This window comes from Pseudonaja textilis, chromosome 4 (genome assembly GCF_049901715.1).
Source record: "Pseudonaja textilis isolate UNSWEBS1 chromosome 4, rPseTex1.2, whole genome shotgun sequence".
Lineage (NCBI taxonomy): Eukaryota > Metazoa > Chordata > Lepidosauria > Squamata > Elapidae > Pseudonaja > Pseudonaja textilis.
In genome coordinates, this window is record NC_141993.1 from 34,620,407 (window position 1) to 34,635,299 (window position 14,893).

The 14,893-nt window shown below is 39.6% G+C and overlaps 1 protein-coding gene across 7 annotated transcripts in view; it reads left to right on the forward strand.

Moving 5' to 3' along the window:
- CTBP2 (C-terminal binding protein 2) overlaps nucleotides 1-14,893 on the forward strand; it is a 239,604-nt gene that overhangs the window by 48,844 nt on the left and 175,867 nt on the right. The window contains exon 1 of one of the 7 annotated variants that reach the window (XM_087932556.1): nucleotides 7,911-8,027. The exons of 5 other annotated variants lie outside the window; for them this stretch is intronic. The gene's annotated coding sequence lies outside the window, so the exon portion shown is untranslated. Of the gene's footprint in view, nucleotides 1-7,910; nucleotides 8,028-14,893 lie in introns of those variants that run through there. One more of the 7 variants, XM_087932555.1, reaches the window with a different exon arrangement.

Consider the following 14,893-nt stretch of genomic DNA (forward strand, 5'->3'; position numbering starts at 1 on the left):
AAGCCATGGTCTTACAGTGATTTTTTAAAACATTCTTTTTTGAAAGGACCAGTAATGATAAACATTTTCATAAAATTATCAACAGTGAGTTAATGCCATATGACAGAGTTCCCCAACCTTTCCGGGTTTGCGGACTGATGGGGAGGTAGAGGGGTTAATTCCGTGCGAATGGCAGGCAAGCGCATGCACACGGCTCCATTTGCATGAGGGGTGGGCACATGCGCCAGCCTCTTACACAAATGGAGCGCGTTCACCCACTTTTTGTGCAAGTGGGGATGCATGTGCACGTGCTCACCCACCATGGCTTGGTTCCAAACAGCTCATGGCCCAATAGTGGGCCATGGCCCAGGGGTTGGGGACCCGTGTCATATGATCCTTCTCAGTGGTTCTGCCGAGCCGGTAGCACCGATGAGCAACCAAACTGGTTCTCTCCGCCACTCGGCTGTTGGGCCGACCCACCCGCCTGGGCTCTCATAGTCACCTTTACCATCTGCTTTTGAAGCACAAATGCTTTGCGCGGCACAGCAGAGTGCAGTGCGGCATCTGCTGAAGGGACTGGGAAAATGCAGGCTTGCAGGAGGTGAGTTGGAACGCCTCTGCACCTGTGCAAATTGTGTACATGCACGCAAAGAGTGTCCACCAAGCCACGCCCATCAAACCGTGGTAAATTTTTTTGAATCCCACCACTGATCCTTCTAGAAATTAGATAATGTTTAAATTTACTGTAACTTGCAAGGGAGAATTGTATCTGAAAAGGAAGACTGTAACTGGTAGCTATAATTCTGCAGAAGCAGATTTCCAATAGTATTGTTAGGGTTGCTGTCTTCTTATGCCCTTTTGCTCATTTCCTTTGCCTTTAATTTTCTTTTCTACAGCCCTTCACTGCCAACTATTCATGACATTTTGTCTTTCCAGAACTTGATTTCCTAATGAAGTTTGTACATCATATGTGTCTAGTTACTCTGAGCTTTTGCTGTAAGAGTTTACTGCACCACTGGTTTATTGTATAGCATTGAAATAAAGATGGATATGTAATTCATTACATACACTTTTAATTAAGTTCTGAAATCTGGGTTTTGCACACAGATAGCGCGTGTATGGGAGCTTAAAGCTTTAAGCAGAAATTGAATCAATAAATGCTGCCTGAAGCCCATGGTATATTGGTGGAGTTATTGGCAGAGAAATCCAAAGAAGGATAAAACTGTGGATGTTAATTGGCAGAATTTTGGCAGATTTAACACTCATCAGAATGTCCAAGTTCTGATGCTAAAACGTGTCCAAAATTCTTAATGTATTCTCAATTGTTCCATTGAGGTGAAATTATTTAGAATATATACAAGCCTGATTAAAAGCAGAACAAATGCTTTAAAATGAATTTCTGGAAAGTGCTGCTCGAGTAATCTTTGGAAGTAATAGTACTACAAAATTGAGTAAAAATGACTCAACTTTAAAAATAATGTAATAAAAGTCCATACTGTGAGAAGGGTCTCGAAGGAAAAGGTGAATTCTAATAGATATGTGTACTTGTTTGAAAGGGAACTCTTGTTTTGTATTGTAAATTTGCATTTTCATTTCCTGGAATAAGATATCCAAGTATCTGCAGCTCTGACATCTCCTTTGGGAAAAATCAGTCCAAAATATTTTCATATTTAAAAGTAGTGAATGCAGAAGATATTACCACCTGTTAAAATATCTGTAAATAATTAACACAAACATAATTTAATTAGAATCTAAAATACACTCTCAGAATTGAAACAGCTATCTAATTTTAGGCGTCTGTGGGTTTGAAAGAGCAATGAAGTCGTTGATAAAGTGTTTCATTTATATGGGTCATACTTTGTAGATTGTGCCTCGTTTATAGCGTGTAGTATAGTACAGATAAAACTTTATATATCAGTTTGACATTTCACATTGATTGAGATATTCATTGTGAGATATAGAGACATAGTTCTGAATTAGTGAATAATCAGTAGATTAGTACTAGTAGATTAGTATTTCACATGATTGCCTCACTTCTCAGGCAGCATCAAATAGTTACACAACTTTATAGAGGGACCTTCATTAAGATATAACAATTAAAAGTTCCTTATCTAGTAGCCCATTCATTCCATTCCATCTCATCCCTTTCCATTTATTTAAGTATTCACCCATTCATCTACCCATCCACCCACCCATCCATCTTTCTTGCTGCTTGAGGCATAGTACATCTGAACAGCTTTCTATTCTACAGGCACTAATATAATTGAAGCAGTACACAATAGTGCCAGTATAAATTACTCAGACACTAAAGGACAGATTGAACATATGTAAACATTCACCCTCCAGGAGGGAACAAATGTAGTTCATCAGATCCTGAAAGCTTGCTAAAACAGCCAAGTTTTTATCACTCACCAAATTCCAGAAACGGGAGATGCTACTTTAGAAAAGGGAGGGATGTGTACAAAGGCCTAGTCCCATGATTCCTGCAGATAACACTCCTTAATGCTTAGGATCACGAAGAGAAAGTGGTATGGAGTTACCCATATCCTAAACTGTGCAGGACTTTAGAGATAACAATACCAGCAATTTGAATTGCATTTGGAAACAAACTCCATAAAGCTATACTCCATTTGGGTAGTGATCTGAAAGGCTGAAAGGCGAATTTATGAATCATATGTAAAGATCAAATGATAAAGTTTGGGTCATAAGTATAGCACCATTCTATTTATTATCCTTTTAAGGATTATCTCACACATTTTGAAGGGGATGATAAATTGTACTATTTCCACAGATCATGCCAATAATTACATTTTACAAATTCCTGTGGACTAAGTCCATCACATTCTTCTTTCCGCCCTGTGGTGCTAGGGTTATTCATGATTAGAAATTATACTGTATGAGTTTTATGTGCCTTGAGGAACATGTGGAACACAGTGTGAGAATCAAGAATAAGCCAAAAAAAAGCCTGTAGGAATCAACTCTTTTATTTGGCAATTGCTGTTTGGTTATCTCTAAAAATGCTGTTGCTTTTAAGAGAAGCTATTGAAAAGCTCACACTCTTCAGTTTGTCAACAATAGAAAGGAAAGAATTGCTAGATTACAATTGAAGCTGTTCATTCTAATAGTTCATTCCTAAAAAAAAAGAAAAAAAGTTCCAGGTTGCAAATCTGTCCTAATATGTATTATAATTAAACCTTTGTTCAAAGGAAAGCTTTACTAGACCAGACCAAGACTTTCTATATTGTACTTACTGAGTCCTGACCTAAAGTGGATTTATTAGCTCATACATTAGTAAATACCAATGGTCCGGGCAGGGGTTTGGAAGAGCCCCTAGCTAAGATTCTGTGCAATTTGGAGAACCCCCAAATTCCACTCCTGGCTGACCCCCCCACCCCGTCCTGCCCCTCCCAGGATTCCCCACACGGCCTGTTTTGGATGCAGGTAAGTACAGGGCATATGCGAAGGCTCAGGGATAGTGAAAAACAGGTCTCTCAGAAGTTTGGGAAGGCTGGAAATGGGTCCGTTTCTGGATTCCAGAGAGCCTCCAGAGCCCGGGGAGGCAATTTTTGCCCTCCCAGAGGCTCGAGGAAAGCCTCCAGAGCCCGGGGAGGGCAAAAACTCCCCTACCCTGTGGTGCAGAGGCCAACTAAGTCACACTCACCATGGCCATGCCCACCTAGCAACCAGGCAGAGAACCCCTTGCTAAAAATTTTGAAGCTTGATCCTGCCTATGGTCAGTTTCTAGAACAGTGCTTTTTGCTCTAAGTTAGTAGCTTTATTGGATGTACATTTTAAAATTTGCGTTCTGTTATGTACATAAAGATTCTAGCTGTCTATGGTGTATTTTAGACTAAATTCAGTTAGTCCTCGAATTATGACCACAATTTAGCCCAAAATTTCTGTTGCTAAGTGTGACAGATAAATGACACTTGGCCCATTTTATGACCATTCCTGCCACAGTTGTTGAGTGAATCACTACAGTTGTTAAATTAGTAATACTTTTTGTTGAATGAATATGGCTTTCCCATTGACTATGCTTGTCAGAAGGTCACAAACGATGATCACATGACCCCAGGACCCTACAACGGTCATAAGCATCCAAATTTTGATGAAGTGACCATGAAGCATCCAAATTTTGATGATGTGACCATGAAGATGCTGCAATGGTCATAAGTGTGAAAAAGTGTCATCACTCACTTCTTTTCAGTGCCATTATAATTTTGAATGGTCATAAAACGAATGGTTGTAACTTAAGAACTACCTCTATCTACCATGTTCAATCATCAGGGCTTATGTTGTTCAAAGCCCCAAACATATGGGGAAGCGAATGGTTATCCACTCCAGGATAGAAATATTTAGGAATTACATTTTCTTCAATTTAAAATATTTTTGAGAGCGCCCGTTGTATCTTATATTGGAAGATAGTATTTTCCAGATGGCTTACAAAACAGTTCTTCTGCCATCAACAATGGAAAAGCCGGAGAGATGATAGGTGAAATTAGAGTGTCTAAATTCAAGAATTGTAGGAAAGCTTCACAGAACATAATTGAAAAGAATGAATTATTTAACATCATAACTAGAAAATCCATAAGGATTTGTTCCTTTTATAGCCAAAGCATCCCTTACTAAGATTTAGAAGAAGTGAAAATCTCAATGTTAAAGCTACCCTCTTGGCAATGATAAGAAATTAACATATTAACAATGCTATTGGATCTAACAATGTTCTTTTTTACCTTTATACTGCTTTAAATGATAAAAAGCTAACAAGAGCCCTGGAGCATCAGGCAAAAGCTTTCTGATTTAGCAGCTTGTATCAGATTTTAAAACTCAAAAATAGGATATAAAGTGATTCTTCTGAAGTTGTTCCTCAGCAACTGTTATTTAATGCAGGTTGCCTTTGTTTTAGGCAGTAGTAAAGATCAATCAAGATTAGTAACTATTTATAAATGTATTTTCCATGATGATAATATGTTAGTCCTTTTAAAATGTATCTGCGGATGGTCCAAGGATGTGTAAATGTAAACACACTACACGTGAGTTGGTACTTTGGAATAGATTGCTTTTAAAAAAAAAGTAGGCTTTGAAACATGCTCTGTGGTTTTGTGGCTTCTTTATTTGTGTCTGTGATTAGCGAGGCTAAGTAATTTTGCAGGATAAATTGCTTACCGCTTTGATTGTTGTTTCATTAGATCACAAGCTTGAGCATTGTTTATTTGCTTTCTATCCTTTTATCTGCCTTTCTTATTTTTTATTTATGGTTGTCAAATCCAGTAAGGGCTTTGTAGAAATTGATGGTAAAGGATGCCATGCTCTCTAATGTCAAAGCAAGTGGCTACTGTTCTTTAAATCAATTATTACTATTATAGTCTAAAGCAATCCAGTATAGAATGAAAGTATCTTTCATTGAAGGTTATGGTGGCTGTTCCAATGCATGTTGGATAAATATGTTTTAACTTTCTAGAGTGAAGTCAAGAGTGAACTTTTGTGCCTAAGGAAGGGGATATTATAGTCCAGCACCTTAACCATTACACCAAACTGAGAGGGAGAGGGGGAGGGAGGAAGACTACAATAAGGAAAGCTTAAGCTGGTTTAGCTTAACTGGTTTTGTCTACCATGATTTTGCAGACTAACGGCAGTCCTTTTCCATATGACCCTGAAGAAATTCTACATGCGTAATTTTCCATAGAGCCATTGTTTTTTTCTCAATAGCTTGTTCACCTTAATGGTTTTAACTGCGAACAAATTTCATACCTAATGATACCTTTTTTATTTCTGCTTTTGCTTCTTGGAACTGCATTTGAACATTTTACCATAAAAGTTTGTTGAAATGCTGTTATATATTAATTTTAAAGAAACTTCTTAATACAAAGAAGATAGTGCAGGGTATGGAAAATTTGCCACGATTATGTAGATTATTATTTCAGTTTTTACCTTTAAGCATAGGTTTGGAAAGCTTTAATCTTTAGTAGTTAGCAACCTCTATCCTCCACATTTTTACAACTTCTTGCTGTTGGCTATGCTACTGGAAGGCTGATAGATATAGAAGTCCAGCACATCTGGAGCTTACTGGGAAATATGCAGCTGTTGAAATTAATGAATTTGAAAGATAGTGATAGAACTAGGTCATCTATGTAATACCCAATCCAAATTCCAGTTTATAATTTGGTTCTTGGAAAGTACCCAATTGTTTAAATACACATGTTAAATATAATTTTAAAATGCATCTAAAAGTTGTTTTTAAAAACTTTCTACATAATGCTTTGTTGCATTTGTTAATGGGTGTGGAGGTCTTTAAGAGAGGACAACCATCTCTTTACATTAGGATTAGGGCCAGGGCCAGAAAGGTTTTTCCATGGATTGGAGAGGCATGGTTTTTTGTATGCCGCCTGCATCCCCTGGATGGGGCTTGACTTGTTTGCGAGGCCCAGTTGTTGGCATGTTGTGCTGGTCCATGGACCACAAATTGGGGACCCCTGCTTTAGAAAGATTGCAGAATCTTGTGCTTTTGCTTTTACTATCCAGGACCCACTATCAAAATTTTTCCTCTATCCTGTATCCCATATTGTAGTGAAGAAGCGTGACTTTAGCACAATTTTGTGAATTCTACTTTTATTGTTTTTGCCTCTTATATTTATAAGCATATTCTTATTTTGTATATGGATGTTGCTTTTTATTATAGCTGGTCTATGACTCTAATAATGCATGTTGCTATTTTTATACTCTGGCAAGGGTAATTTTCTGGGTCTTTGCATCTCCCCATAAAAATGTTTTTCCATTCATGAAGGAAACATAATTTGGGAGGAAAATTATATGAAACCTCTAAAGATACCTTTCTTCAAATCCTACTCTTTACGGGTGAGCAAAAAGGATGAAATATAAGTTTATTATAGTACTGTATTATCATATAATCAGAATCATAGGATGCCATTGTTTTACAATCCTCTATCTGGGTCCTCATTTTACTGACTTCAGAAGGATGGAAAGCTGAGCCAACCTTGAAACGTCAGAATTGAACTGCTGGCAGTCAGCAGAATTAGCTTGCATTCTAATCACTGCACATAGTCTAAGCTTGATGTTATGTTGAATTGGTGCATCAGTATGTTGCAAAACCAGATGGTAATATTTGAGCCAGAAGAAAATCTACTCACAAATACGAATTCTGTTGCACTTTAAGTCTGCTTTATATCTTTTTTTGAGTAAAATGCAATAACACTAGTAGTCTGATCTAGGATGAAGAATTATTTTATCCCTTGAGTATAAAATCATATGGCTGAAGTTCTATAACAGAGTTTATTAAAGATTGATCTGGGAGATAAACTTGGCAGACACTCATGAATTTGATCATCACCCATCTGGTAGTATTCCAACAAGGCACATTTTTGTGGTGTTAGTGTTTCCATATCACCTGGAGAATAGTTAACACTGCTGTAATTTGTAGCATACCATTTCAGGCATTAGAAAGAAATCTCCAGCCTTTTGGGATATGGGAACAACTTATTTCCATAAAGTAACATACTGCATTAGAAAAATAATTTTGATTATTTCAATAGAATGTATGCAACATATGTTCTTCCTGGCTTGTTACAATACTTATAATTTATAGTAAAGTAAATTATAGTAAAGCAATTTAACTCCTACCTACTATTCATCTTAATTTTTCTGAAAATTATTTTCAGAATTCTTAATTAGAAAACCACCATCTAATTTTATTTTTAAAATGTTCATTAGTTTTATTCCTACCTCACAAAATAGCTTAGATCTTTAATTATGTACAATATGCATAGCATTCTTAGTGTCAAAGAATTAATCATATCTCAGGAGACCATAAAACAATAGTGCTGTTTTCTCTTTATGAAAAAAGTACAACTTTTTGTTTTTATGGTGTTTTCTGCTTATTTAAAATGGCTATTTTTTCCAATCCTTTTTTTTTAGAAGAAAGGGAAATTGCAATATTGAGATTTGAAGGGAGTTCAGTGTGTGCCTATGAAGGAAGAAGAAGTAAAATCAGAAGGAAAGAAGGATTGAGTGTAACAGCAACAAGAGTTCAAGTATGATATGAAATTGTTTTATTGTTAAATGTTGATATAAGTAAATGTGTTTTTTCAGTTAGATTTTTCTTTTGTTCTAGTAGAAAATGCTGTTTGAAATTTGCAGTTTTCTCCCTCCAAGAAAATATGACAGTAACTATTTAAAGTACAAGTGGTCCTCACTTAATGATCTCAGCTGTGACTGACAACTCCATTACTAATGTCGTCATTAAGTAAAACAGCATATGACTGTACCCAACTTACAATGTTAGTTATTAAGCTAATCACCATATGGTGTAATGTAACCATGATTTGCAAGTTACTATTTGCTTCCCCATTGACTTTGCTTGTCAGAACCTGGCCATAAAATAGGTAATAAACTGATCACATGACCATGGGACACTGTGACCATCATATCTGAATTGCTGACAGTCATAATTTGAAAACCTGTCATAAATCTTAATTATTTCAATTATGTCATAAGTTAAAAGTTGCTAATCAAGGCACACACTCCTTAGTAAAAGCTATCTTTGTTTAAGTTTAATGTTTAATGCACTTAAGTGTAAAATGCTTTATCTAGTTTTATCTGACTACTTGTTTAAAGAATTAATTGGCTGCCTGGTAAATTGTAGATGTTAATTAGTTGCTTAGTAGGGGCAGCTAAGAAGCATATGTTTATTTATTTGGTAACAGTAGAAAAGACCAGTGAAAGAGGGGATGAACATAGCTGGTTTGTTCCTTTTATATAGGCTATACTTTGTACAAATTACTATTTGTGGTCATGGACATTAAAAATAGTGACTTATCAGACCCATGGAACTGTGATTTAAAGTGGATGTTCCCATTTCATGATACATTATCAAATATTGCATTCTATAGAAATAGTGATTTGCCAACTCATGTGGAACTATAATTCAAATTTGATATCTCATTTCATGACACATATTCAAAACTTTATTCTATTGGCACTCATTGGAGGTGGGGAGACCTTACCCTAGACTCCTCATTTGTGGGCTGCCAGCAGTTCTGCTTCTTCCCACCAATCCTGTATAGAGCTGCAGAAGTCTTCAGTGGGTTTAGGGTTTGGTATATTGATGATACTCAATTATACTTTTTGATCCAGGCTAGCCAAATAAAGCTGTTGCAGTTGTCCCAGTGCTACGGACGATACAGGTTTGACAGTACAATTTACATAGACTTCTACAAAGCCTTTGATTCAGTGGTGCATGACAAACTACTGTTAAAACTAAACTCTTACAGCATTTCCGGATCCCTTCATAAGTAGATTATTACGTTCCTGTCAAACAGGCAACAAATAGTAAAAATAGGGAGTGCAATATCAAACCCTGCTTCAGTTAACAGCGGTGTCCCCCAAGGCAGCGTTCTAGGACCCACCCTCTTTATACTCTATATAAATGACCTTTGCAATCTCCTTATAAGCAACTGCGTCCTCTTTGCAGATGACGTAAAATTCTTCAACACCATCAACAGTGCTACTATCCTTCAAAGCGACCTTCATTATGTGTCACAATGGTCAAACATCTGGCAACTCCAAATCTCGACCAACAAATGCTCTGTCCTACATATTGGTAAAAAAAATCAGTACACCAAATACAAACTAGGTGGATATGATGACCTCGTTGATGATCCTCACTCTGTCAAGGACCTTGGAGTTCTCATATCAAATGACCTAAGCGCCAGAGCTCACTGTAACAGCATTGCCAAAAAGGCATTAAGAGTTATAAATCTAATCTTACGAAGCTTCTCCTCAGGAAATATCGAATTGCTAACTAGAGCATACAAAACTTTTGCCAGACCAGTACTCGAATAGAGCTCATCAGTCTGGAATCCACACTGCATATCGGACATTAATACAATTGAGCTAGTCCAGAAGTATTTCACAAGAAGAGTACTACACTCCTCTGCTCGCAACAGAATACCCTATATCACCAGGCTTGAGATTTTGGGTCTGGACAAACTTGAACTACGCCACCTACAGTGGCGCACAGACTTAAGCATAGCACACAAAATTATCTGCTACAATGTAGTACCAGTCAATGACTACTTCAGCTTCAACCACAACAATACAAGAGCACACAACAGATACAAACTTAATGTAAACCGTTTCAAACTCGATTGCAGAAAGTACAACTTCAGCAACAGACTGGTCAATTCCTGGAATGCACTACCTGACTCTGTTTCTAACCCCCACTCCTTTAATCTCAAACTATCCACTATTGGCCTCACCCCATTCCTAAAAGGTCTGTAAGAGGCGTGCATAAGTGCACCATCGTGCCTACCGTCCCTGTCCTATTGTCCCCATTTATTCGTACCTATTTCCTGTCTTCTTACTCATGTTGATACTTATACCTATTATCTTGTAAGCGATTGACAAATAAATAAATAAAATAAGTATCTTTAACTCAATCATATGACCTGGATTTTACTTTGCAATGCTTTTTTTTAAACTCCTGAACCAGAACTTTATTTTTATTCTGAGCTTCAATGCTATGTCAGTTTGAAATAGTACCACTAATATAGTTAATAGCAATACCACTTGAACTTACATACAGCTTTACAGGGCTTTACAGCCCTCTCTAAGTAGTTTACAGAGTCAATACTGCACTTTTGCATATAGACATGCACACACACACACACACACACACACACACACGAAACACATATTTTGTAATATATGTAAGTGCTGGTGAATAGGGCTATACTCTATATTGCATTTTAAAGAGAGAGTACAGTTCTCCATGCTGCATCGAGAGCCCAGGATGGGTTGACTCCTTCCTATGACGTCACAGCTGAGTCTGTACTAAGATATAAAAGCCAGCCCCTGGGAGAGACCCTACTCCTTTCAGTCAGTAGCTGTGTCTCTGAAAGCATTCTGTTAGATAGCAATCACCAGCGATCTTCAGTACTTTTTTTTCCTTGCTTCAAGCAGCTCCCAGGGATCTGGGCAGCTGCTTTTCCAGGAGAGCAGGGCTCTCTCTCCTGCAACGTTGGGAGCAGTGTTGCCAGAGCGCTGTTCAGGCAAGTTGGGCAGCGTCTGTAGACCTCCCCCACGCCTGTGGTTTGAGCAGTCGTAAAAAGCGATCGGCAAACCACTAACAGCGTCAGCCAGCTGATTGTGCGGCTGGAGGCTGCCCTTTCCTTTGCTGACTTCGCTCGGGGCTCTTTATAGCCTAAGGAGCGATTCTTCGATCTCGGAGCCTGTTTCCCCGAGTCAGTGGCCATCTTGGATTGAAGCCTTCCACCACGAGGTGACCGGCCATTTTGTAAGCCCGGTGGTCAATTTATACCCTAAGGGGCTTAATACAAAAAATTTCTAAACAGTTTCTTTCCATCGCAAGAGCCTTTATTCTACAAATGGAGCAGGAAAAGGCTCAGGCAGAGCTTTCCCCTCCAGTGGAACAGTCTCTTAAGCCCAATAAGAGAAAAAGACGTAGGCAATGCACCCAATCAGTTCAGAGGGAGGTGGCTGCTAAAATCAGAGCTAAGGCTCTAGCTCCTAAGAGGGCAACTCAGGCTGAGTTGAGGTCAGAAAAGCACAGACATGCTGCCCTAGAGAGGCAGTTCAACAGAACTATTCAACAGAAGGGAATGCAACTACAGCATATTTCAGGTGATACCTGTGGGCCCCAGCCAAGCCCTCCCAGAGGAGGAGAAGTTATCTATGAGTCTTTCCATCCTCCATCCTGGTCTCCTGAGGCTTTTGCAGTACAATCTGATCCTCAGGATCTTAACAGATCTGGGCCTTATTTCCAACAGGCTTCTGGGCCCTATGTTTCTGCCCCTCCCTCCAGTCCTCGAACCTCTTCTCAATCTAGGCCTGAAGCCACCTTCACTCCCACAGCAGCAGGCCTTCTGCCTTCTGCCTCTACCTTTGAGCATAGACCAGGGGATATCCAAGCTGCTGTCTCATTGGTCATTAGGCAGGGATTGGCTGAAGGCTTCAAGCAAATTCTTCGACCTCTGGAAAGGGTTCAGGCCCATCTCAATCTATAAGTTCCTTGCCTCATCAGCCTGATTTACACAGGCTCCAGGACCTCAGGGTCCATTCTTCTCTACCAGAATGGGAGGAGGTTGATGGGGAGGGAAGGGCTTCACCATCTGAACACAGTTACTCCTCTCATTCAGAGTGTGAAGAGGGCAAGACTTTTGATCAAAATCTTTTAGAGGAAGAGGATTCTTGCCCAGAGCAGATATCCTCTGCATCGGTCTTCAGTCCTTCTCTCTTCAGGCCATTACTCAGCAAGGCCTTGGTCACTGCCAAGTTGTCACCAGAGGAAGTGGCTCTTGAGCCATGAGGAAATCCCTCTAGCCAGAGAGACTCGTTCTTCTCCAAGCCTGTAGTGCATGCAGATGTTTTGCCTTCTCCCAATTTGTTCCTGGACATGGTCACTTCCTGGACATAGAGCACTTCCCCTTCGGCAGGTCCTGACCCATCTTTTCTGGATAAGCGTTTCTACAACATCAGCTCAGTCCTGGACAATGCCCTGGCAGTGCCTTCTGTTGACATTCCAGTTCTGGTCTTGTTCTCATCTTCTGGCACTCCCACCGAGCCAGAAGATAATCCTGAAACCGGATGATAAACCTTCTGAACAGACCCTCAAGCTGTTCGGGCTTCAACAGCAGCATCCTTTTTCATGAGGGCATCCATGCGATGGCTGCGCCAACTCCAGAATAGATTGCCTGCTACTGACCTTTGGTCTCACCAAGACCTTAATAAAATTATCACAGCGGCAGAATTTACTGCAGATGCCACTCTCAATTCCGCCAAATTTGCATCTAGGGCCATGGCATCTTCAGTAGCAGCAAGAAGACTGTTATGGCTCAGAAATTGGCAGGCGGAGTCACGCCGAAAATGGAAGCTGGCTTCAGTTTCATTCGCAGGCAATAAGCTTTTTGGCGATGCTCTTGAACCTTATCTCACCAAAACCAGAGATAAACGTAAAATTCTCTCTTCCTCTGGGAAGAAAGCCAACTATCAGCTCCTTATCGCCCTCCTGCTTTTTGAGCGGAGACCTCATCCCGCTTCCCCCGGTCTCAGAGGCCGTACTCCCAACGCCAAGACCAACGTGTAGAAGCATCTGGCAGGCAACAACCTTCTACTGGTAAACGGCCCTTTTGGGGGGGGGGATCGTCTCTTCCGTCCCTCTAAGTAATCCCTCGTCCTCCCCACCCTTCTTTGCCTCCAAATGGGAGGAGTCAATGACGGACACCTGGGTGTTCAGCACTATTAGGTCAGGGTTACAATTGGACTTCCTAATGCCACCCCCAGAAATTTTTTTGATCTGTCCTGTCTCTTGGAACATTTCAAGGCAAGCCCTCATGAATCAGGCCATTCAACACCTTCTTGAAATCAAAGCTATTCAACCTGTTCCCCCCTCTCAACGGGGACCTGGGCTTTACTCTCGCCTTTTCATCGTTTTCAAAGCCTCAGGGGGGGTGGCGAGCCATCCTTGATTGAAAATTTCTCAACCAATTTGTAAAATACAGGCAATTTAAAATGCAGACTCTGCATTCTACTCTTTTTCTCCAACAATACGGCTTCCCCCAATAGGAAGTCCCAGCATGTTTTATAGGCATGAAATGAAATTAAGCTCCTCCCCCCAAATTAAGGCCTATATTAAAACATGCGAAATGGGAAATGGCGGGGGGGGGCTTGCTGTTAGGAAGCACTTTTGTTGCACACCCGGATATGGTGCTGCCTGCGTTGACCCCGGTACAAAGTGCCCCACCAATGCCGAGGTCAACATCCAAGCTGTTGCTGCCCGCCCGCTCAAAGATGCAAGTGGGGGGAATTAAGTCACCCCTGAAAAGACGACCAAGCCATTTTTTCGGGGCTCAAAAAAAAAAAAAGACCCGGCCTTATTATATGAGAAACACGGTATTTTAGAGAGCGTTTCGGAGGGCGATCTCCTCTCTTCCATTGATCTCACGGAGGCTTACCTCCACATCCCCATTTGGCCTCATCATCGCCAGTTTCTCCGTTTCTGTTATCAGAATACCCATTACCAGTATCGAGCACTTCGCTTCGGCCTCTCATCGGCTTCAAGGGTCTTCATGAAGGTTCTGACAGCATTGATGGCATCTCATTTGAAATAGTACCATTAATATAGTTAAAAGCAATAGCACTTGGACTTACATACAGCTTTACAGTGCTTTACAGCCCTCTCTAAGTGGTTTACACAGTCAATACTGCACTTTTGCACATAGACATGTACACACACACACACACACACGAAACACATATTTTGTAATATATGTAAGTGCTGGTGAATAGGGCTGTACTCTATATTGCATTTTCAGGAGAGAGTACAGTTTTTATTGAATAACAGGATTGAATTCTTAACTAATCAATTTTAGTAGCAAGTTAAACTGCCTAGTATTAATGGACATCTATATCCATTAATCAGGGTTATAGTAGATTAACAGTTGTCAGCATTTATGCTAATGGGGTAACCTACCTGGATTTGTCAACTGCACTTAGATTTCCATATTTTTCCAAACTATTAAGTAATACTACTTTTTATACTTACAGATTGTCCTAACAATTCCTGTATGTCTGTATTTGAATAGGAAAAAAAAGGAATGTGTTGATTCGAAGGCATCATTTACTTCTTTTTTTACAAGGGCATATTTTCTTATATGGAGTTAATTGTCAAGCTGCTGTTTGGAGAAAATCTCACAAACCATCTGATGACAAAAGTTCTTGTGTGTTGAATAACAAGTAGTACCTACTTTTTTGAATAGATATGGCCTTTAAACTTTTAGCAGTTCAGCAGTTAAAACATGGAATTGAACTATGTGAAGGAAGCAAAGTAAGACCTTGGGACTATCTATTTTTCAAATAACTGCTGAATGTACAAAGGCAT